Source organism: Chrysemys picta, chromosome 1 (assembly GCF_011386835.1).
Source record: "Chrysemys picta bellii isolate R12L10 chromosome 1, ASM1138683v2, whole genome shotgun sequence".
NCBI classification, from domain to species: Eukaryota; Metazoa; Chordata; order Testudines; family Emydidae; genus Chrysemys; species Chrysemys picta.
This window is the reverse complement of record NC_088791.1, coordinates 70,327,372-70,353,505: the sequence shown is the minus strand read 5'-3', so window position 1 is coordinate 70,353,505 and position 26,134 is coordinate 70,327,372. Positions and strand designations below refer to the sequence as shown.

At 42.1% G+C, this 26,134-nt stretch overlaps 1 long non-coding RNA gene across 1 annotated transcript in view; it reads left to right on the top strand.

Moving 5' to 3' along the window:
* Positions 1–26,134, top strand: part of LOC112059051 (uncharacterized) — a 134,822-nt gene that overhangs the window by 84,631 nt on the left and 24,057 nt on the right. The gene's annotated exons all lie outside the window — the stretch shown is intronic.

Here is a 26,134-nt window from a genome sequence, read left to right as displayed (position 1 = left end):
CACATTGAAGAGAACCAACAGACTTTGTTCCACTCTCCCCCCATCCCCTCCTCCCCGCCCCCAATGAAAAGGAGTCATGCAAATGAATTCCTCCCATCAGCTGAGTTCGCAGCTCAGAGCATATGGGGAAGGAAATAAAAATCCCTAACAAAGAACTATATCTCTATGCTGTTGCACTCTGGGGGAAGGCAAAATTTTCTAGACATAAGCAAGAGAACCCCAGCTGCTTAGCCTGGGTTAGCCCTAAAAGACATATAGAACTAACTTATTATAGAAGCTTCTATCACCTTTTGAAACCTAAGATTGTAACTCATTTGCGTTTGTATATTTGCTGGTTTTAACTTGTAAATAACTCTCTTATTTCCTTTTCCTATTAATAAATTTGTAGACAGTTTATCATAGGATTGGCTACAAGCATTGTTTTTGAGATTTTAAAGCCCAAGTGACTTGGGATAAATGACTAGTCCCTTGGGACTGGGAGCAACCTGAATATTGCTGTCATATCTCATGGAAGGGACCACCTATCACAAAGGTAGGTTTACCTGGGTGGTGAGACAGACTGGATTACCCAAGGGGACTGTCTAGGACTCCATGTTAAGGCTGTTAAAGTACCAAAGGAGTTTGCACTTGATGGTTGGTTGGTGAAATCTAAGTATAGAACTCACAACCAATTGGGATTTGTGCCCTGCTTCCTAACAATTGGCTCTGAGGTTGGTACTCATGCTCTTGAGCTATGGCAAGACTGCTTAAAAACAACCTAAACATATTTAGGATAATTAATGCTCCTATATACACAATCTTTATGAATGTTTAGAACTTAGGGAAGGGTTAGTTTTACACTCTTAGGTCAAAAACATAGTGGGGTGTGTAAAGGGCTCAAAGTGAGGGATCTCTTGAGTTGGTTCCATGCTGGTAGATATGTTAGGGTTACTGGTTCTAAGACAGAGTGGTTGATTAATTGCTTTGTTTAATCTAAAGCAGTTAAGGCACTCTCTTCCCCTTATGTGTATTCAATTATACCATCCCCCACCACTTCCTGTGTTATGGCATATTGAATTTAAGCAAAGAGAGCAGAGTTTCTGGTTCATTGCTGAGCTTTATATACAAAATACGGTACTAATTCTCATACTTCATATAACTCATAATCATAGGAACAAAATGGGGATTTTGTCTGGAATTCTTCTAAGGAGCTCTTTCTAAAAGTGTAGTACAGATTCCCTCAGCGCAGGTGCCAGTTATCAGAAATGTAAAACATGGCAGCTTCATAATCAACAGATCTGATTACCATAGTGAGTTCTTAATTTTTACTCCTGTTAGCAAGTCAGAGCCAACAAAATGGTGAGAGAATGAGCTGGATTCTATTCTACCTAGTTCAAGAACATTGTATTCATTCACAGTTGCACCTATGGAACCACAGTCAAAGGTGGAGAGGAACCAAATTCTGCCTTCACACCTGTGCAACTCTACAGATCTAATTGAAGGCAGAATTTGGCTCTCAAATCTTTTTATTACTGGCAGTAATATACAAACAGGGGAAAAAACAGCTTTGCCATCAGATGCCAAGTCAAAAAATGAATACCACCAAATAACTTCTGATCTAGAGTCACTGAGAGACAAACACTGAATCCAACACTGGCACTTTTATATTCACTTTTCAGTGGAACCACATTTTAAAATCAGCATTGTGAGGGCATAAATCTGTCTCTATGTGGCCTGTGAAACAGGAATTGTGGTCCTTGATAGAATATGAGAAAAATGATGGGAAAGATTATGATTATATCAAGTATTTCGTCCAGTAAGAATTGCAAATTCTGCCACTGTGAGTGGGACCTAGGGGACTCCAGGCCTATTTAGCTATTTGGCTCTTTTGAACAGCAGGAAGACCTGCACATGGTAATTTTAAAAGCAAAAACTATTTTTAAAGATCACTGTCTTAGAACTTTCTTTAGGTTTTTTTAAAACTTTTAAATAAAATAAAATTTCTTAGTGAAAAGTCATTTTGAATGGAAAAATCAAAACGTTTCATTAAAAAAGCCAAACATTTTGCAGTTTGTTTGGGGGGTTTTCCAAAAAATTTTAAGGCTTTTGGCAAAATCTACACGAATTCAGGAAATGTTTTGGTGTTGCCCAGTCTGAATGTGTTGCTGAATGAAGTCTTGGAGAAAAAATTTCACTTAGCGCTATTCCCGTGTGACTTAGACAAAGTGACTTAATCTGTCTGTGCCTCAGTTCTCCATCTATAAAATAGTAATGATACTTGTGACGGGTTCTGTCACAAAGACCTCCTTGGGACTGTCACCTGACGTGCTCAAGTTAGCTCTGAGCCCATTTTTCCTGCTAGCTTGGGACTTCCAAAACCCTGCCTTGTTGAGACAGACACTCTAGCCTGCTGCAACACAGACCCAGGTCTGGTCCACGCCCACAAAGCTGCAGACTTTAACCAAAAACTGCTCAGCAGGTCACCTATCTCCAGCACCCAGACACCCAGTTCCCAGTGGGATCCAAACCCCAAATAAATCCATTTTACTCTGTATAAAGCTTATACAGGCTAAACTCATAAATTATCCACCCTCTATAACTGATAGAGAGATATGCACCGCTGTTTGCTCCCCCAGGTATTAATCACTTATTCTGGGTTAATTAATAAACAAAAGTGATTTTTATTAAGTATAAAAAGTAGGATTTAAGTGGTTTCAAGTAATAACAGACAGAACAAAGTAAGTTACCAAGCAAAATAAAGCAAAAACACGCAAGTCTAAGCCTAATACATTAAACTGATTACAGATAATATCTCACCCTCAGAGGTGTTCCAAAAAGCTTCTTCCACAGACTAGACTCCTTCTTAGTCTGGGCCCAGTCCTTTCCCCGGTACAGTCCTTGTTAGTTCCAGCAGACATCTTAGGTAGAAAACAAGGACTTTCTCATGACTGGCCCCCTTTGTTCTGTTCCACCCCCTTTTATAATTTTGGCACAAGGCGGGAATCTTGTCTCTCTGGGTCCCCACCCCTCCTTCTAAATGGAAAAGTGCCAGATTTAAGATGGATTCCAGTATCATATGACATGGTCACATGTCCTGTGAGATCTCATTCTTCATTACCCATGGGCTGGCCCACACATACTCAGGTAGGGTTGCAGGTAAATAAACCCATTCACAATCAATTCCTAGTCAATGGGAGCCATCAAGATTCTAAGCCACCATTAAAGGCCCACACTTTGCATAATTACGTTAGGACCTCAGAGTTGTACTTTATATTTCTAGCTTCAGATACAAGAATGATACATGCATACAAATAGGATGACCACACTCAGTAGATTATAAGCTTTGTAATGATACCTTACAAGAGACCTTTAGCATAAAGCATATTCCAGTTACATCATATTCACATTTATAAGCATATTTTCATAAAGCATATGGAATGCAATGTCACAATACTTTTCCATTTGGACTGTAAATGCTTCAGGGCAAGGACTGTCTCTTACTATGTGTTTGTACAGCACCTAGCGCTATGAATTCTGGGAACTCCATAGGTGCTACTGTAACAGAAATAACAAATTAAAACTGTGTTCTAACCCTTTATTGTGGCATCGTTGTTTGACCTGAGCCTCTTTGGATTTGGCAATAGACTCTCCTCTTGGGACTGAGTTGAGACAGGCTCCATTCTGAAAGAAATGTGCATTAAAGAGACGGGGATTGAACCAACAATATTGAAGGCAATGGAGTTATGACAATTTACACAGCTGAGAATCTGCTCCAAAGATTTTTCTCTTGTGTTTTACCATCTCTTTCCTGTGATACAGCCCAGATCACTTTTGTGAATTATTGAAATAACTGACTGCCTCCCAGTCAACTCTATACACACAGGAGAGAGAATCATCTTGAGTTCTTACCCCCAAAAAACCCATGTACTCTCCCTCTAAACTGGGGAGTAAGACATGGGGGTGACAACAACTTGTATGTTGTGAACTGGTAAATTGACGTGGAAATATTTGCTATCACCTCCCTTCTCTGCATTGGGAAGGTTTGTTGGGACATAGCAGAGCAAAGAACTGTTGTGTGTGATCATTGTATTACAATCGTCACTATATGCTATTGGTCCAGATTGGTGACTGTATTGTATAAAACAGAGATTGAACTGACATGAGAAAAGCTTCCGAAAGTAAAAGAGAAAGAAAGAACAGAAGGATAAAAGGACTAAGAAGACTAGTAGGAAATGGGTCATAGGGAAATAAATAAACAGGTCAGAAAAGTATGTTTAGTAGAGGGGAAAGAAAGAAAAAAGATATTATGTCAGAGATAAACTAATAGCCATGTCATGTATGGTAAGCTTTAAAGTCCATTTTTATATCTCTCACTACATCATTCAATTGTACAAAATCTGTTCATCTAGTTATGCACTTCTAGATTTCCTTTTACTTTGCTGCAGATATACACTGCTCTTATCTTATTACCACATGCTTCCATGATTGTTTTGACAGGGGGGAGGGATAGCTCAGTGGTTTGAGCATTGGCCTGCTAAACCCAGGGTTGTGAGTTCAATCCTTGAGGGGGCCACTTGGGGATCTGGGGCAAAATCAGTACTTGGTCCTGCTAGTGAAGGCAGGGGGCTGGACTCAATAACCTTTCAAGGTCCCTTCCAGTTCTAGGAGATGGGATATCTCCATTAATTTATTTATTTATATACAGTAGCTATTGTTCAAGACTAGCAAATAGCACATCTAATTACTGAATACTCCAGCATGAATGTGTCAAATTATGCTTGATTAAAATCTAGCTTCAATCATAGCAGTTGAATATGAGTGTGCTGCTTATAGTTACATGAACTAGCACAATTTTATAATTTTAATATTCTCATTAGAAAGGTGTATTTCTTTCCTTTTAAATACGTGCCGTTAACAAAAAAGCTTGTCTTTTGCACAAGAGTGGGTGTGTGTGTGTGTGTGATTTTTTTTTTTGATACCCAAAAGATCAAAGAAACCATGTACTAAGCCAGAAACAAGTGAATGCACCCAACTTACTAAAGGGTTAGGAATGTTTTCATTTGTAGCAGTTTTCTGGTGACAAGGTGTTTTCCTTCGGGAAACCAATGACTGAAATTCTGGCTTAGGTAACAAGTGAAAATAAATCTGATGGTATCAATTTAGTCACTTTCTTGACATTAATCCAGTCAAGATAAAATCACTTCCTGTTTCTAAAAGGGTGTCATTAACAGGGAGGGTTTGAGTTTTATTTAATCAAAATGAAAGCAACGCCTTGAAAGATGAAGAAATGGCTTGACAGTGTCCTTTTTAAACAACCTTTAGAACTGAGAGAACCATTTCTGAAAGTCTATTTAAATTCCTGTAAGCATCTGAGCAACCAAGGGAAGAGCATGCTGAGGGATGGATAATAAAAATCAATACAGGCTTAAAATAAAGGACAATGGCAAAAGTGGGGGGGAAGAGGGGGAAAATGGATGCTACAGTAATTGCTGTAACTCTGGTAATATTTTGTCATTTTCATCTGGCTCAGTTTGCTGTTTTCCCCCTGTGATGAAAATCCTACTTCGGGAGATATTTAAGTCTTTTCCAACAAAGGGATAGTGATGATGAGTGGAAAATGGAATTGGATAATGATAAGCAATTGGTCTGTTCTTTCTTGTAAAATAGTTGAGAATAATGGCATTAAACTGGTTACGTTCTTACACGCTGGGTGGTGGTTAGCATGATCAGATGTCCTGATAGTAGGGGCTTTGTCTTATTTAGGCAACCTTCTCCCTCTCCCCCCCCCCCCCAAAAAAAGTGCCCCAATGTTTCACACTTGCTATCTGATCACCCTAGTGGTGGTGAACAATGTCTAACAGAAATCTGAACAAGGGATCTGACTGTGCATAACCGTTGTCCTGGGATATGCAGGAGAGTAGTTGGGCTACCTTATAAAGGTATATTTATCTTATGTGAAGTGGCAAGCATACTAACATTTGAGAAACTAACTATGGGGCCCAGAACAGCCTACTCCACTATTCATAATGATAATAGATCTAGCGCTTCTATTGCACCTTTCTCATCCATGGATCTGAAAGATCTTTACAAAGGAGGTCAGTATCATTACAATAATTATCTAAGCAAATACCAAACAAGCAGTTTTTTAATTAAATTTTAGTTACCCAGAAATGGGATCACCCTAAATGTCAGCATCCAATCACTGCATTCAAAGGCATGGCAGCAAAAAGGATTAGAGTGGGAACTAGGCATGAATAAAATAGACGTGGCAAAGAGAAGGGGAAGGCCTGTGTATTTATTAGCTCAACTCCGTGGAGCATATGGAGCACACAAAGCTGTGGTTAACAGAGAATACTAAAAGTTAGCGATGGAACAGACTTCTGAGGTTATCCAGAGGAGACCATTGCCTGCCAGTGCAGGATTGCTCCCTACACGGTCTTCTCCAGCTTTTTGTTCAGTCTGATTGTTAAATAGTCAAGTGTTTACTTACTAGGTAACTACTCTACAATCTCATAGATCTTTGCTGTTAGGACAGTTTTTCTGATATTCAGTCTAAATTTTCCTTTGCTTAACTTCACCCCATTGCTTCTAGCTATATCTTCTTGGCCCATGTTAGGCAGTAGCTGTCCTTCCTTTTGATGCTTAAATCCTTCAGATACTTAAGGGCACAGTCCAGCAAAATGCTGAGTGCCTTTTGTTCCACCCAGCATGATGGAATCTAAAGTGACTCGGGGGATAAAAAAAACATTCCATTTTCTTCTTAGGAAGAGGACAGATGTTCCAAAGACAAAATCTTATGTGTTTGTAGTCCTATGGACTTCAGGTCAACCTCTGTCCCATTGATTTCCCCTCCACATCCCCCTTTTGCAATAGTGCATGGGCCTGACCTGTGGGGGTGCAAACCCTGAGGGTATGTTTATGTGACATTCGCCAGGAAGCAACCTGAACTGCTGTGTCCCCTTAGCTCTCTAGCCTGGGATCCCTTTTATACTGCTTCGCTAATGAACAGCAAACCCCTCCAGGCTCTGTTCACTCACAGCCACCAGCATACAAAGTCACTCCCGGCTGAGTACATGAATAGATACAGGGCGATGCCCGCATATCCCTCAGTCTCAGCCTTGCCCCCTGGAAATGTGCATCTTGTACCGTTCAGTAGCCCATTAGCCCATACATGCTCATAAATTAATCCATTATTCCAACAAAGGATAATGAATATGCACCAGCCTTGTTGTCTCAAGTCAGGGCTTTCCAAACACTTCAACCAAACACACTGGTTTAAATAAAACAATAAATAAGTTTATTAACTAGAGAATGAGTTTTTAAGTGATTTAAAAGTGACAAGACATAAAAGTCAGAATTGGTTACAAAAGAAATAAAAAGAAACACACAAGCTAATTCCTAATCTTTACTAAGGTTCATAAGTTTAAAAGAAAAAAGGTTTCTCTCACCCAAAAGTTTTCAATAGTCTGTACTGGGAAACCTCCAGTCCAGGACAACTACCCCCAGTTCAATGATGTACTATGTCTTTCAAGTGATCTTGCTGATATGAGTACAGATGAGGGAGGAGAGGTGATGAGGAGGTCACTGTCTCTCCTTTTTATACTTGGATCCTTTATACTGGAAAAATCTTTGCTGGGTCATGGGGTCAGGTAGTTCCATGGTGTATGTGGGTTGCCAATTGTCCATCAGGTGAATTGTAAAGTTCTTGTTTACAACTCCCCTGCTGGTGAATCTCTGATTAATGGCCTTTTAGCACCTAGCTGGAGTGCCTTTTGTCTTTAAGAAAATGGTCTGAAAACTACTGAAATATGCTGTAGTTCAGTGGTTTGAGCATTGGACTGCTAAACCTAGGGTTGTGAGTTCAATCCTTGAGGGATCTGGGGCAAAATCAGTACTTGGTCCTGCTAGTGAAGGCAGGGGGCTGGACTCAATGACCTTTCAGGGTCCCTTCCAGTTCTATAAAAAGAAAAAAAAATCATATAGTAAAACCTCATAGCTCCATATACTATGTTGATACACACATTTTAACAGGATAATGATATTCAGTAGATTGAGTTTTCAAATCATACCTCACAAGGCATACTTTGTACAAAATACATCATAACCATATAAAAGTGGTGACCATGGGGTACAAGGTGTCATGGGTACAGGATGTCACAGTTTACACTACGTGCTGCAGCTATGCTGTTGTAGCACCACGGTGTGTAGATGCTTCCTACATTGATGGAAGGGGGATTTCCGCTGATGTGGGTAATCCAACTTTCCGAGAGGTGATAGCTAGTGTGAAGGAAGAATTCTTCTGTCGACCTAAGCATATCTACACTGGGGGTTAGGTTGATCTAACTACAGTGCTGAGGGTATGAAATTGTTTGCAGTCCTGAGCCACGTAGCTAGGTCAATCTCATTTTTAAGTGTAGACCAGGCCTCTACTATGCATGTATCCAGAGGCCTACATATATAAGGTGGACGTACACAAAATTGCACCATGAAAATCTGGCCCCAAGTGAATAAGATGATCCAGCTTTGGCCTCTGTTGCTTATTGAAACTGATTATTAGGGTCTCATGTATTCATAGATATAATGGGCTAGATCCTTGGGTGCAGCCAAACTGCACTTGGTGCAATACTCTAGGAGAGGGGCAAAGGTTGTGTTATGCCATTTTGACACTCCCCCAACCCTGGGAACATCTGGGACCTGGTTTAACCTCAGAGACAATTAGAGCAGTCCTGAAGCACCTCTAACTTGTTCAAGCACCAAGGTGCTGTGTGTTCTGGCCATGCCCTCTCTCTCCCCTGCAGTACTCTCCACACTGGGAGTGGAGGTAGGTGGGGTAGGATTAACTATGTTTTAGTTATTTCATTTTTCATTCCTTTTTCTTCTACCAGAGTGGAACAAAGGGGGGACAGCAACAATAACTCTCTCTTTCTGTGTTTTCTCTTCTCTAGACCAGCGTTTCTTGAATGTGGCCACCATGCCTGCATGCAGCCACCAGGGGCTTTTCTTGCAGCCACAGCCTCCTGGGCAGTGATAGAGGGTGGGGGGGGGGGCAAAGCAGTGGTCCCTCCCCCTGGGCCACAAGCAGGGGTTGGACCCTGCCCCCCCCCCCCCCCCCGCTGGAGGAGCAAGTAGCTAGTGAGTTCCCCACCTTCCTGGAGACGATAGGGTCGGGCTCTAGCCCTGGGGTGGCAGGCAGCAAGCTCTGGCCATGCAGGGTTCACACCTCCATTGCCCCTGGCTCCCTCTGCTGGCCCATCATGCAATCCCCCATCCCCTACTTCCCCCCTACTGACCTCCCCATCCAAGGCTTAATTTGTCCCTGGGCTTGCCAGGACTGAGTAAGTCTGCTGCAGTGAAAATTGATATTTGTATGTTTGTTAATATCATTTTTCACAGCAGCAGACTTACTAGCTAGCAAGTCTTAAAAAAAAAAAAAGGCAACCAAAAAAAGCAAAAGAAACAACAACAAAAAGGACAAGAACCTACAGAGCACCTTATTTGTGTTTCTATTCTGTTTAGGTCCAGTAAAGAATAGAGACAACTGCACATTATTTTTATTCTTGAGTCTGCAAAAAGATTCAATAAATTACACTGATTTGGACATGTGTATTTGCATATTTATTTGTTTTTCCTAAAGTTAATTAAGTATTTTAGGAAAAATTTGTCAGCACAGCCACCAGCAAGAGTTGGTGGCCGCACTTTCAGGCCACCAAAAAATTTGTTGAGAACCCCTGCTCTAAACTGTGCATATTCATTCCCCTTCTTCTAGGTCATTTAATCTCTATGGCAATACTTAGGAATCTTTCTACTTTGTCAAGACCCATTTAAGATCAGTAGTCTAGCACTGTCCTTGCTAGTGCTTACCATCACTAACTGCCTCCCTTATTTCACATATAACACCTTGGCTTTTTGCACTGATGTTTGTGAGTGATAAAGTGTACAGATATAGCTTTCTTGCAACCAGCAGTAGATTAAAACAAAATATTAACCCATGAAGCATATGTGGTCTCCAGGGAAATGAATTTTGCCGGTGTGTTCAAAAACAAAGCACTGTCATTCCATTAGTTATTCAATGGCCTAATGTCCTGCCTCCAAAGGAGCTTAGGATACTATTGGTGTTATCAGAGATGTATGGCGGATCTCTCAAAAATGGCTTAATATGATCATTTATGGCCACTAAAGCAGTTATAGCAGAAAAAGTTCAGGTGTATGACATCTTTCAAAAGCAATCTCATAAGCCCTGCATGTGTGCACTGTGGGAAGGGGGGAATAAAGGGATAGGATCAGACCAAGGGATAATGCCTAAATCATAAAAAGGTGCACCTTGTGAATCAAAATGGCCAGAAAAATTGACTCAATTGCTCATAATAATAGCAGGTGCTTCTACACGCTGACAGTCACACTGTATGAAATAACTTAATTCAGGGGTCCCCGACACAGTGCCCGCAGGTGCCATAGTGCCCGCCGGGGCATCTAAGTGTACCCGCGTACTGGCCGGCGGACGATCATCTGCCAAAATGCCGCCTAAAAGCAGTGTCATCCAGAGGCGTTGCCGCCGATTTTCGGCGGCGACGCCTCTGGATGACGCTGCTTCTCGGTGGCATTTCATCGGCAACGCCTATTGACGTTGCCGCTTGTCGGTGGCATTTCGGCAGATGCTCGTCTGCCACCACAGTCCTCCGTGGCTCGTCATCTGGCGCCCACCAGATTAAAAAGGTTGGGGACCACTGACTTAATTGTTGACTCTCCCCTTGATATTGCTTGTGTGAGAGTGTGCATCTGATGCCTGCCTGTGTTTTTTTTCACTGAATAACCCCATTGAGATCATATCTTGTTAGCTTGATTCTGCTGCCCATGCTGTATATTTACTTTGTGCCGCATGAATATGGAACAAGGCTTGTAAGAGGTAAAGAAATTTCACAAATCATCTTTATTTTTCTGTCCCTGAAAAACTCCTCTTCTCCTATCATGAAGATCATTGAACTATTTTTAGTGGTAGGTTAGTGGACTATGGGCCAATCTTGCTCTCATTGAAATTCAATGGGAGTTTTCCCTTCCACTTCAATGGGAGGAGGAACAAGAACCATAGTTGAGGTTATCATGGCATGTTTTGCAGGCTTGCAATTAGCCACAAAATGATACCGTTATATTTGCAAGGAGGTGAATGTGTAGAGTTATGGCTGTTATGGGGCTCCTTAGACCCATTTTAGTCCCTCTCTAGTGCACCCCTTAAGTGACCCACCAGGCTTCCTGCACCTCACTATGGGTGAAACCCTGTGGTCTGGCCACTCCTAGATGGAATTTCTGGACCGCAGGCCTCCCACTTCGCAACTGTGTTTAATGCAATCGGCCCAACTGCACTGGGCATCTATATTCCCTTTCACTCCAAGGACCCGTGACTAGCTACTCAAAAACAGCGTATTCAAAACAAACTTTATTGTCTCATTCCCTCACAGGTACAAAGCACATAGAACATAGGACAAAACTGAATAGAAGGTCTACACTCATGGGTCTGTCTTACACCTTAATCTTTCCTTCACAGCTTTCATATGTTCCCCTCAGTCCAACTAACCCCCACATTTGTGCTGCTTGCCGCACGTTCTCCCTGTGTCCCTTTTCCTGCTTGTCAGCTCTCTAACTCTTCCTGGGCAGCCTCTGGCTATGCTGTGACAGTTCACCTCATTACCCCTTGCTTCTAGCAAAAGGGACTGTTGCCTGTGCTAACTGGGTGTTAGCTCCCTAATGCCACCAGCCTTTCAGCCAATTAAGCGTTCTCCTCCAGGCTATGCCAGCCTTGTCTTTGCCTTGCAGGTTAACAAGATGTGCACTCCAGTTCCTGAGTCCGCTAGAATCATTCCCATGTGATATCCAGCCTTGACACCAGCTACTCTCGGAAATCCCAGATCCCCTGCTCCCAAAGGAGCACTGTACCCCAGTGTGACACTGAGCCAGAAGGAGTTAAGCACTAGCAGGCTAATTAACCCAGATTCAACCTTTAGAGACATATTAGTAAATAATTATTGTATTTTTATGGGTGTTTACGTATGTTGTTGACAATGTAACCAAACGATTCCTGTCTGACGCTGAATTCTGTTAATTCAGAGATCAAAAGGAGATGTTAATATTTAGCTGAACTGTAAATATAGTAATACCATTGTCTTTATTTCTCTTTAAAGTATGTAGTAAACTACCTGTAAAAGGCGGGAGATGGGCAGTTACCATATGCTAATCCATGCAGCTAATAACCAGTAGTGCTTAGAAAATAGGTGGTTTTACATCAGAGCCACGATGGTCACTTATTATTCACGCAAGAAATACCTGCTATCAAAAGGCTGTCAATAGCCTGCCAGAAATCTATAAAAGAACTCTAGGGGCCTGATCCTGTTATCTCAGATCTGCTTAAGCTTCGTCAGGGGAAGTTTGAGTTGCTAGACTGAGGTCTCCAACTCCAGTCTGGATCACCCTGATATTGCACATTGGACTATAACCTGTGGAACTAATTCTGAAAGAATGCTTTACAAATCTAAACCTCACCATCTCTGCTATGAAACTGACCTAAGAATTTTATTCGTCTGTATGTATAATGATCTTTTAACCTTTGCTCTCTCTCTTTTTTCTTTTTTAATAAACTTTTAGTTTAGTAAATTGGCTGTAAGCATGTATTTGGGTAAGATAGCAAGTGAGAAAAAGGGGATGGGGAGTAATAGGCATCTATATAAGTAAAAACTCCAAATATCGGGACTGTCCCTATAAAATCTGGACATCTGGTCACCAATATTCATTGACCTGGTGGGTAATGTGTCTGATCCTTTGGGATCCTTTAGGATTGGGAGAACTTTATATATGATGAACAAGATTTGCGGTGATCCTCACCATATTTGACTTGGCTGTCTGGGTGGGAGCCGAAGGCTGTGTTTCTAGCTTCTGGGTTAAACCAGTACAGTATTGTAGAAGCTGTTTTGTTGCTGGATTGGTGACTCTAATTATTAGAATAACTGCCAGTTTTGGGGATCTTCTGGCCCATTCTTTGCCATTGCCCTGATTGAGCAATCAGTCCGCCCAGAGGATTCAGGGGGCCTGGGGAAAAGCAATTTCGGGGGCCCCTTCCATAAAAACAAGTTGCAATACTATAGAATACTATATTCTCATGGGGACCCCTCCGGGGCTGGGGGCCTGGGGCAAATTGCCCCACTTGCGCCCCCCCCCCCCCCCCTCTGATCGGCCCTGCTCCTAGGATCCCAGTCACACCCAGGTTTTCCAGTTTTACCATAAATCACTCTCCTGTATAACATATGCCATTTGTGAACACTTGTAATAAAAACAAAAGAAGGCTTATTTAAGAAAGAAGAGAGGTTCCACTAAAACAAGAGAGAATAATGTAAACAGATGGTTACAAATAAGAAAACAAAATAATAAAACATGAACAAGGGCTCACACTTATTAATAGTTAACTTTCCTATCTAATAAAGCAGGTTTCCTCCTCCCACTTCCCCAAAGTTCAGTCTGTTGCAGAGCTGGCTGGATTCACAGGAATCAGTTTTCAAACTTTCATGGAACACTCCTGATCAACAAGATGTCACCTCTCCTCAGTAAATGTAAGCAGAGGTTCTTTCTCCACTCTGTCATATTTAATCGTTTGGCTTTATTCAAGACAAGGCGTTTCCCTCACTGTCTTATCATTCCTTTTTATCTCCAAGTGGTTTTGATGTTTGTTGGTTTTCTATTCACTTTTCTGAGTTGATGCAATGGTGGACAACTGAGCAATAGGTTACGTCATTGGCTAGCCAGGGAGGCTATCAGCTCCCTGCTACTTGAATGGGCCCTCACCGAGACATGACTTATAATCTTCAATATAGTTCTGTTATTCCTTAAATATTGCCTGTACATGCATCTCACAATTATTATAAGTATTGATAGATTACAAGCTTTAACTAGAGACCTCACATGATACCCTCCAGGGATAAATGCCATGAAAGAGGTATATTAGGTGTAGTCAGTTTGTCAGGTTTGAGACAGGAGTTGCTTGTAAAGAACAGTGAACCCTTTGCCCATTGGCTCTGGACCTCTGTGTCACACACATGCTCAACCCTCACCCTTTTCTAGACCAAGGTTGCTCTAGTGGTTTTTTTTTTTTTTTTTTTTTTGTTCCTTTTATCTCTCTTTCTTCTCAGCCTTGGCAAAACACCTATGTCATCAGTGCTGAGGCCAAGGTGTTGTCTTTCCGTGGCAATAAACCTGGCTACTGTGTGTGTTTGGATGCTCCTTATCTATGTCACTATTGTACCGTTACTGCTTAGTTCCTCGGTTCCTTCAACCATCCCTTTTGATCATAGAAATCACAGAAATGTAGGGCTAGAATCTAGTCCATTCCTCACACACAGAGACAACACCAAGTAGACCAAGTCCAACATCCAATGATGGGGATTCCACAATCTCCTTATGTAACTTATTCGGGTACTTAACTATCCTTATAATCAGAAAGCTTTTTCCTAATATCTAACCTAAATCTCCTTTGTTGTAAACTAAGCCAAATACTTCTTTTCCTACCCTCAGGTGACATGGAGAACCGTTGATCATTGTACTCTTTATAAACCACTTTTTACATATTTGAAGATTGAATGGGGACATAACAATCTTCCCTTCTGTAGACTAAACATACCCAGTTCTGTCTTAACTGTTCTCTGATTTTTATTGCTTTCCTCTGGACTCTCTCCAGGTTGTTCATACCCTTCTTAGTATGGCACCTAAAATAGGACACAGTACTCCAGCTGGGGCCTCACCAGTGCCAATTAGAGCAGAACAATTACCTCCATGTCTTACGTACGACACTTCTGTTAATACATCCCAGAATGACAGTTGCCCTTTTTTTGGGGGGGCAACAGCATCACATTGTTGATTCCTGTTCAATTTCTGATTCACTATAACCCCTAGATCCTTTTCTGCAGTATTGCTGCCTAGCCAGTTATTCCCCATTTTGCCTTTTTTGTTCCTTTCTGAATGCAGTGCTCTGCATTGTCTTTAGTGAATTTCACCTTATTGATTTCAGACCAGTTCTCTAACTTACCAAGATCATTTCAAATTCTAATTCTGATTTAACTTCATAGCAATAACCTGTCATAAACAGACACTTATCAAAATATTTCCCAGTTTGTCACAGTGGCAAATCATAGACAATAAATGGAGGTTGTTGTTTTGTTTGTTTGGTTGTTGTTGTTTTGCCATAAGTTCTTTGGAAAAGCAAAAATGGTTATAGGACCCATAAAATAGTGTCAGATGTGTAGAAAGAACTAAAAGAAGGCAGGTGACTGGGTGAATAAAATTACTAATAATTGTAATTGCAAAAAATTGCAAACAAAAATGTAAATGTTAACAATGGGGGAAATGCAGCTATGCTTTTGTATGCAACTATGCTTTTATCATTAATGATCAATTTTTTATTAGGGGATAAAGTAACTCAGCAGTTTTTGACATCTTGGCCAATGACAACTAGAAACTTCCCTGTAATTAAAAAAGAATATCTCATTACTTAGGCTTGATGCTTTTTCATAACTGAAGCAGATGCTCTGTACATAATCTGTTGAATTGCTTATTACCATGAAGTAACGCTATGAGGTAAAAGCAATATACATGATTTTAGAGCAGGGGTCGGCAACGTTCGGCATGCAGCTCGCCAGTTTATTTACCTGCTGACGCGGCAGGTTCGGCCGATCGCGCCCCCCCATTGGTCGCGGTTCGCCGTCCCTGGCCAATGGGGGCGGCGGGAAGCGGCGCAGGCGAGCGATGTGCTCGCCACGGCTTCTCGCCGCCCCCATTAGCCCGGGACGGCGTACCGCGGCCAGTGGAGGCCGCGATCAGCCGAACGTGCCGCGTCAGCAGGTAAATAAACTGGCCTGGCCCGCCAGGGTGCTTACCCTGGCGAGCCGCATGCCGAACGTTGCCAACCCCTGTTTTAGAGACTGTGAAGAAAGATTGAGAGAGAAGCAATTTCCACTTCCTGAACAATTATATGTTCTTGTCTCTGGCAGAACGAGAAGATACAGTCTTGTGATGGGACATGAAATAGCTGTGAGCTTATAAACTCTTTGTCAACTTTTTTACCACACATTTTCCTGACTCAATATGGATGAAAGGATGGTTCGACTTGAATACCTTTTAAATGTATATCAAATGCTTTTGCCTTCATCTTCCAATATTTTCAGTTTCTAGTAACAGAAAGGTTTCCTGTGGTTTAGCCCTGTTCCTACCATAGTCGATAAAGTGTAATGAGTTATTTCACAATAAGTTTGCAATAACTATAGCGTCAGAAAGGCATTCCATTGCACAGCAGCAAATATGACCACAAATGATTAGTGTATGAATCGGCTTCTGTATGCCTTAAGGGAATTCAGACGGAAATTCTCTTCTTTTTTTAAAAAGAATGAGGTGAGCTTTTAACCAAAGACATATCCAGCCACGGCAAACAAACCAATTAGCTGTGCCCAGTAGATCAGTTGTAATAGACAATTGACATTTTGATGATAAGCTGCCAGTTCAGAAGTCTATCAGTTGACCTTCTTAAAATATTAAATTGTCAGTGCATGTGTGAACTATTCCAGTTTTTAAAGTACTTTACGTCGAGTCCCTTTCTTTCAATAGCCACATTTCCTCGTTAACTACCATGCAAAACTGTTAAAAACAATTGCGTGGAAAGTGTTAGAATGAAGAGCCAGTCGCCGATGCTGCAATGGCCAGACCTGAGACATCAGTAGATGGTGCAGTGGCAGCAATAGAGACTGGGGCAAATGTGTGCTATTGATACGACAGTAACAACTATTGTAGGTGTTGCATCTCCTTTGCTCACTTGAACCCCCGGTGTAAAAAAGCCCTTACATATGAGCACAGTCCCACTCACTGCAAGATGCTGCGTCCTCTGAACTCTCACTAAAGTCCAGGGAGAGCTGAGGGGTCCTAGCACCTCCCAGGAGGCACACAGCCTTTGCAGGAATAGATCTCAATAGAGCAGTCAACCTTTTTACCAGAGAAGGACAAATCATTTTTTTGTTCCTGTCAGGTCACTCACTGAATTGCAGTCAGAAAACTTACTCTTTCAATCATGCCAGAGGTATTTTTGTATTGTTTTTGTTTTCATGTAGCAACTGCTACATCTATATTTCAAAGCAACAATCCTCACCACCGGTCATCACCAAGGATAGAAACTATGACCATATCAGCATAAAAAATACAGCCACTTATGGAATCACTCCATTAACTGGCAGCAGTAGCAAGCTCTTACCCTCTGTGGACTGGGCATGTCTAGAGAAAGACAAGATCACATATGCTTAGCCAGCACGTTACATAGAATTCAAAGCAGATTTCTTCCAACCAAGCACATATGGAGCACTGGAGAGGCAAAGATGGACTTGGAAACAAAAGGAAATACAGGGTCCTGACTACCCCATCTGGTGCTCAACATACTTTTGCCAAAATAGGTAGAAATTACATTCAATTATCCCAAAGTATAAATTGCATCAAAGAAGATGGTCCCCAGTGGAGCTAGGATGGGTATAATGTGGTGCATATGGCTTCTTTGCTTTTGGGGAGAGCTGTAAGTACAGGGTGTATGGCCTTCCAAAGGGTGGCCAAGCTCAAATCTTTATTTCCTGTAATCCCTTCCAAAAGCTGCATAAAAATGATGAAATTACAGCTGCACAAGGCCTCTTTAACTTGCTACTCTGCATGTGAGACTGAAAACAGATTTTGGTGCCAATGTGATCTCCTGAGAGGACTTAGAATATCTGTTAGATATACTGGTGATTAATGTAATATGACTTATTCTGTCATGGTGCAGACATGCCAAACCCACCCAAAAATGCAGAAATTTGGCTTGTTTTTGGCTTCCTTGGCTTGTGAGTTGTTTGTTGGCTAGTTTTTGGCTTGTTGCTTCTTTTTTTTGATCGGCTCCTGGCAATCAGGAGCAAGGGGCAAGCAGGGGCAAGAGGGGGAGAAAGTCAGGGATACACAGCAGGCCTACCACAGTCCCAGAATGCACACCAGGGGGATCTAGTCAAATAGAGTGTTGGGGTTCTTAGGGATTGGCTTGTTTTGGCCTTGTTTTGAAATGGGATTAGCTTGATTTTGGCTTATTTTGAAAGTTGGCATGCTTATTTACCACGTGAAAGTTGGCAACTGTGTCACAGAGATTTTATTAATATGGCAGTGATGACATGCTGTGATGTTTTAGGGATCAATCATACCAGTCAGGGGTTCTGTCACCACTTTTATGCTGTGCTGCTATTGTTCAATTCCCTGACATCAATAGCCTGCCCACAAGCACAATGTCTTACCTTGGTTTTCACCAGCCTAGTTACTCGTTGTAGGGTGACACTAATAGCCCTTCTAGTCCGGAGTCTCCCCAGATCTGTCTTCCCTGAGTTCTCAAGTACCAGACACTCTGTTCCCCTCTGGTTTGTCCCCTCCAAAGACATGAAACCAGCCCCACAGATCAGTTCACTTTTGCACACTTAGACTCCATGCAGTTTGCACTATTGAGACCTGTTTTGGGTAAAAATAAACAAAGGGTTTAGTTCATAGAAAAACCACAGATTCCGAGACAAAAAATAGTAAGGGAGAGCAAACCTACACAAGTTACACAGAAAATAAACATAAAAACACAATCTCAGGCTTTACACTTCCATAATAGATATGATTTTTCTAATACAAATTAGTGATTTTCTTTTGAATAGTGTTCCACCATATCCCGTAGCTACAGTGGGGGATCCAGCATCTATGGAGAGCTTCCTGCCTAGAGACAGTGCCTTGGTTTCTGGACAGATTTCCCTTCAAATCCCTTCCATTTAAAATGGGTTTGCAGGTTTGATTATTTTTTTCCCCCTCCTTCGCTGTAGATATTAAATGCGAGGAAAATCCCAGTTGTCTCAATATCTTTCCATTTAACTCTAATGGCCCATCTGGGTTGGACAAGGAATCATTACTTTCGTCTGGTTTTGTGTAAACACCAGGTTTAAGAAGTGCCTCTCGCCCTCTGCGCTGGTGTGAGGTAGAGCTGAAATTTATGAGCACAGTTCTACATGTATATAAATTCATAACCGTAGCCTGTGTACATACCTCATACTGATTATTAAGTTTAGAACATTGCAGGCTTTAATAGAAGACCTTACTTGGTTCAATTGTTCTTTCATGGGGCCTAAACCTTCTGTTCTCCCCTTGGGGTGTCTGGATTCTGATTGTCACCCATGCATACAGGAGAGCCTGCCTGCTGTGGGAGGCATGCAATTCAGGTGTATAAAATTGAGAGCAAAAGCACTGTCTCCATTACAGAGTAATTTCTGAATTAGGGCTTCTCTACACTACACATTATGCCAGTATAATTTATGTCACTCAGGGGTGTGAATAAGACACCCCCCTGAACAACATAAGTTATGCTTACCTAAGCACTGGTGTGGACTGCTGTGCTATGTTGGTGGGAGCTTCTCCCGTCAATGGAGCTACCGCCTCACTGGGAGGTGGGTTTTTTTATGCTGATGGGAGAGCTCTCTCTCAATATAATACATACAGTGCTACTACAAATGGCATATACTGGTAAATGAATATGGATGCGACTGGATCAGCTGAGCACTTCTCCTCATAAACTGATGAGCTCTCCCCTGACATCTGAGCTATGGAAAAGAACTTCAAGAGCTGACCTCATTTGTTCAGCATGATGGGATTGCTTGCCCAAATGATCACTTGTGGCTCGTGTTGGATCCCCAGTCTCCTTGTTATTCGTTAGGAATAATAAAGGGTTGTTATCCTTGTTGTGTGAATCAAGGGCAGCAGAACTGTACCTGGCATACCCCGATGGAGGGACTTACCCTCAAGTGGGTAAGTCACTAGGGAGGGGACATTGGTTCCGAAGCCCAATGAGTTGAGAGAGGGTGGGGACAGGTACTTGTACCTGGTGGTGTGGTCCCTGTTTACGGTTCCTAGACACCATTTGACCCTTCCTCTCTCCATGGTATAATAAAAGATCTAATTTAGACTCAATTGGGAGTCTTGTTACACACTGCAGAGCTGAAATCACTGATATTGAGGTCTAAATATTAGACCTACTTTGGGACAGTATCTCTGATGCAAGAGGCTGCCCAGTGTGCACCAGCAGTGAGGCTCCCCCACTAACAGCTGAAATCGCTGAGAGCTGAAATCACTGACAGCTGTGTTAAGTGGTGGGCCCTGAAGACATCTCGGTGAGCGGCCAGCTGGCTGGCGGAGAGGTGCAGCGAGCAGCCAGCAGGGTGGCTGGTGGAGAGGCGTGAGGAGAGGCATGGCGAGGGGCCAGCAGGGCAGTTGGCAGAGAGGGCCAGAGCACAGCCCCACAGAGAGGCACGGCAATCAGCCGGTGGGGTGGCAACCAAGTGCCCAAGCAGCGGAGCGTGTAAGGTGCCTCCTTACCCCCCCCCCCACACCCACCCAGGATGGGAGGTGAACTCTGTGGATGAACCTCTGAACTCTGGGGCTGCACTGGCCAAGGACCCCAACTGTGAGTGGGGTACAGAGAAGGGATGGGCACGTTAAAGGGACTTTTGGGTTGCTGGACTTAAGACCCTGAGGGGAAAAGGACACTGCCCAACTTACTTGGGGTGGGTCTTTTGCTCATGGTTTGTGTTTATGAACCCTAGTTGCGGTGTTTTCCCAAATTAATGCTGAGTTACTGCCCTCCTTTTATTAAAAGATTTTGCTACACTCAGACTCTGTGCTTGTGAGAGGGGAAGTATTGCCTCTTAGAGGTGCCAGGGGTGGTGTGTAATTGTCCCAGGTCATTAGATGGGGGCTCGAGCTGGTTTTGTGTTGAAAAGATACTAGATACTGAACCCAGCCCTTGTTGCTGCCAGCGCTGACTAGCAGAAGGGTTACATCTTTAACTGGAGACGTGAGGGCAGCTTTACTTATAATTAACTTTCTAAATCTCACTTCTCAAATACTTGTTTAGAAGAAACAAAAATCCTTTCTCATGCTTGATTTTAATAAGCCAATAACACTAACTAAGTCAGCACCACTGGGACCATCTGTGACTAAATTAGGTCTCAATGCTCATACATTAATGGTTTGCTGTTACGTTGATTCTAGAACATATCTGAAATACCAAATGTTCCTTGTCCATTTCGTCAATTACTAATCTTCTCATTATAGATAGTGCAGTTAGTAGTATCCCTTATCAATTAACATTTTTGTCCATTACTGCCCTCATCTAGAGTAACAGGCATCTCTTTATATACTGCACATGTTTACAGAAAAGAGACCAAGGAAATGACCTATTTACTATGACTTCTTTTCATGGTATCTGGTTTACCTAATTGATTGAGCAGATGTCTTTAGCTTATCATCCACTGTATTATCAATTATAAAACATATCTGTAACCAAGTCATTATGACAGAAATCACCTGCTAGAGTAATCTCTGATAAGTTAAAAGCATCTTTCCGTAGATGATTATTGTATTGATCATAGAAAACAGCTGCCCCAAATCAGTTACAAGCAGTTCTTTTTCAGGCCTCTGGACACATCTCCCTAAGGGTCTAGGGTTAGAGTAAAAAGGCACACAATCCATTATTAACATTCTAAGGTCCAGCTAACATTCATGTTATCAATAACATTCCTAGTGTGTCAGTTAAAGCTCAGGGCAAAAACAGAATGGATAATTGGATACAGGCCTGCTCTGATTAGACATTTGTTAGTCCTAAACAAAACACTCTTTAACATTAGAGTTTAGCTAACTCAGAGAGGTTTTTGGTATTTTTGGACAAAGAATCATGAATCACAAAAGATTAATATTTACTAACAGGGCTATAATCTCCCTGGGAGTCAGGACTACATTCCCAATATACAGGAGCAGAGTACATGCATCTTTCTAACTGATTAAGCCCGAGAAAAGAGGAGTCAAAGTCCTGGGAATAGAGAGGGGGTGGGATCAAACAAAGAAAACAAAGTCAAATCAGGGAATTCAGTATTGAGAAACTCAAGCAGAGAGGATGTGAGTAATGGCCAATCTGTTTGTTTTTTTCAGATTCATTCCAAGTATGCATAATTTTGTACTCACATGTAGCTGATAATGTGTTGACTAATTTGACTTTAAGATCAATGCCATGATCCTCAAGTGTTCCCACTCTTGCTCCCAGTAGCCATTTCAACTGACTTGTGAATGTTTTGGCTGGATCGTAATAAATAACTGGTGGGGACCTGCAGCTATCATCATGACCCAAGATGGCCCCCACTTAGTGGAACTCACCAGATGAGGCTCAGGGAAATGCCTCCTTTTCTACTTTTTTGTAAAAATTTCTCCCCAAAGAGAATCAGTACGCAAGAGCTGGCCCAACTAATGAAGGGAAAAAAGATGTTTTGTAATATCTACCATATGACAGTCAATGGATAAGAATAGGTGCAAGTCAGTAATCCGTCTTCGTATTCATTCTGTTTTTGTACACGGGCTGGAGGAGGAGGTGGAGGTAATTTACTGGCAGGCTATATTTTCACAGTAATATGACTCAAGACAAAGGCAGTCTTATTGTTTCCTTTGATTTGCATTCCAAAGGTACCAAATATGAAAACATTATTCATTGGGACTTGAAGATCGGTCATAGTGACCTTTGTCTGCTGCTTCAGATCCTGACTGCAACTGTTTAAAATACTGCCTCCTATTCTTGTAATAGCCTCCCTCTTTCGAAAAGACCACATAATCCAGGAAAACACTGGCATCCATAGTATTCAGAAGTCAGAGCTCCTTTTTGCATCACCAAGTTCTCTGTGCCCGTCATCTGTTATCAAAAGTGAAAGACAGGATCTACTTAAGCATAAATACAAACCAGATCAAGAGATTTGAAAGGGTCAGATCTTGGTAGCCACTGCTGGGAGATAATCTGTGAAATATTTATCCTTTACATTGCTGCATTTTACACTTCTTGTCTTCTAAGATCTGAGATATTTCCACTAACCTCTCTTGTGACTATAATAATCCTCCCCCTTCGAACACATTGTGCTGTCCACCAGCAAAGCTGCATATGTCTTCAGGATAGTAATGATAGCTGATGGGTCCATCTCTTTAACAAAGCCTGTGATATAACTCAGTATTGCACTGTTTCCTTTGGGATGTCTGTGAGTTTGCATTATCTGTTCAGCATTCAGGAATGTGAAGGGGGTCAAGGCTGCTTCCACATGAGCCAGTTCATCAGTGTTAGCCCCGGAAATCCATTTCGTTTTTCTTCTTTCCTAAATGTTAAAATCACACACAGCCTCACCCCTGAGATACATTAAAGAAGCTACTGGGCCAGCCTTGCAAGATGCTGAGGACTCTCAACACCAGTGCAAGCAATGGGAACTGAGGGTGTTCAGCACCTCATTCAGTGTACATTTCAATTTGAGGGCCTGGTTGTTTCAGGTTTGAATTGATTACACAGTCTTTCATCTTTGGGTCACTGATTTGAATATTACCCAAGCAGAGCATCTGATTTGTCAGTGTCGTATGTAAAATAGACTGGTGGCCTTAGTTGCAGTCTGATTCCTAGCATTCACACATCAGAAAACAGTGCCAGTGTTGGCAGTCTCAGCAGACAGTCAAAAGAAGGAATGGGGATAGGAAGTGAACTACTTTCTGGTCCCTAGGACTGTGTTTACAGCAAGAAATTTAGGATTTTGCCACAATTGCAACTTCACTTGGTTTGCACCTCTACTGGTTGTAGCAACATGGAGATTGCTGCGTGGACAGCATCTGGATGTTTTAACATCATGTTTCCTAACTCTGAGTAGGATTACCATGTCTGCAGCTGCAATAGTAGCCCTAAATTTGCAAGTGGAGATGTGGCCTAGAAATGAAATGTTAACTGTTTGCAGTTGGGAGAGAAGTTAAATGTTAGGCGATAGTGGAGGTTTTATGCCACACAGGGGAAAATAAAAATTCCTTTCCACTTGACCATTAGGTTCTTGATGGGACATAATACAGAGCAATGCTGCTTTAGTCTTAAGGTCTCTCTCAGGAGCAGTCTGTAAAATAAAGCAAATTTGGTGGGGATCACTTCTGGAAGAAGATTGAAAAGTCATTCTTACCTCAGTTTCCTAATTTCCGCCAAAGTGCCCAGAAAGTATGCGGCAACCCACCTCTACCCCATTCTTGGATTCTGTGACTGCCTTTTAGAACACTTAACACAGCAACTCTGGTGGTGGTCCTGGCTACTACGTGACTTCATTTAGCAGTGTAGAATGGGCCATTACTATTTCCCCAAACCGGGCTAAGGCTTTGTTTATCTTGGATAGCCAAAGCTTTAACATAGTTGGAGAAATAATTAATGTCCCATTTACACTACAAAGTGGAACCATATTGCAGGCCCAGGTTTCCTGGTGTGACTGTAGTGTAAAAAAGCTTGAAACTTATTGTTCTATAACTTGAATTATAACTCTTACCTGTGGGAACCCTCTTCCGATAACTCTCTCTGCCTTACAATTTGTGGGCCCTCTAGCTCCCGAAGATGGGAATTCAGGCCAAGAGCTGCCTATCCTTCTGGCCCTGTTACTAGAAGTGGGGATCTGATGGTTGTCCTTATTTTGTTCCACTGCTGGAGGGAAAAGTAGAGCCAGCCCGTGAATTCAGAAGTTAGAGACTGCGGGTATATCTACACTACAATTAAACACTCGTGGCTGGCCCATGCCAGCTGACTCGGGCTTGGGCTAAGGGGCTGTTTAATTGCAATGCAAACACTGAGGAGTGGGCTGGAGCCCGGCTCTAGGAATCTGTGAGGTGGGAGGGTTCCAGAGCTCAGGCTGCAGCCTGGACTTGAACATCTACACTGCAGTTAAACAGCTCCTTAGCCAGAGCTCTAGTCAGTTGGCACGGGCTAGCTGTGGGTTTTTAGTTGCAGTGTTGACCTATCCGATGGGTCGCTAAGTGGTTACTTGTTTGTGCTTAAAACTGGCCTGGGATAAGCTGTAATTAGAAGATGAGTATCTCCTGATTGCTTGTGATTCTGGCTGTAGATTTATACAATGCCTGTAAATTAGTATTTAGTATAGAATTATCACACAGTGATACATACAATGTATAATTATGTCTTATTGCCTGAGAGATGCATGGCAAGAAAAAGCAGTAATGTCAGTAAACATTCTGGTGGAATGATACCTTTGAAGGGGCAAATGGTTCTTAAAAGATTGGTTGTGCTTTGCTAGTGGGCATTTAAGGGCAGTGGATATCTCATTTTTCTGCTGGATGATTCAAGCTAGTCAGATGACAGACTGGCTAAGAGCCATCTGAACTGTTCCCTTCTGTGCACCACACAGTTATGGGCACTTCCCATATAGCATTACTGTCTGTACTCTTTTAACATTGCTCCTCACAAAATGGATTGTGTCATATTCTGCAGGCTGACACCTTTTTGGTGGGCAAGGAGGGGTGTATGTGAACAACTTGTCTGTGTCATGCTTTGCCAGCTTGACTTGTTTGTTGTTGTGATGTCCTGTCGTGTGTTGGCCTTGAAACAGAATGTCTGAAGTCAGAGTGCTCTCATATTAAATACAGAGATGCCTCAAGGATTCTTAATGGGTTTCCTGGGCCCCAGCTGCAATTCATCCCTTCTACTGGCCTCCAGCCACGCCTATAAACTGCATGTCTTCCTTTCCTCTTTCGTTGTGCTGTTCATTTTGTCACATACTCTGTGTCCACAGATGTCAAGTGTAAAATGGCATGTGGTGTTAATGCTTTAGTGCTGGCACAGACTTACTTCCGGAAGAAGATATGCCTCTAGCAGTGTTGTCTTGCAGGCTACACATCTAAATTTATCATGGCATGTTTATTCAAACAGGGCAAAAGCCTGTGATCTGGCATGATGCCATCCAAAGAGATCAGTCAACAGACCATCTAGGAGTATCAAGTGTGGCTGTTAAAGGACAGGAATCCCAGCCAGGAATGTCTGCACTCCTGTGTCTGTGGAGGTTATGTGCTCTTGGCTGGAGGATTACTCATAACTCTCCTTGTAATGTCACTACGTATGTGCTATTTTTCTATTAAATATAGAAATGAATTCAAGTATCACCAGATCACTAGCAAGGCTGTTAGTATACCTTTCCTCATTAAATGTTGTTTTTCAGGGCATATATATGCGGTTACATTAAATTTCCTAATGAACAGCACAGAACAAGCAATG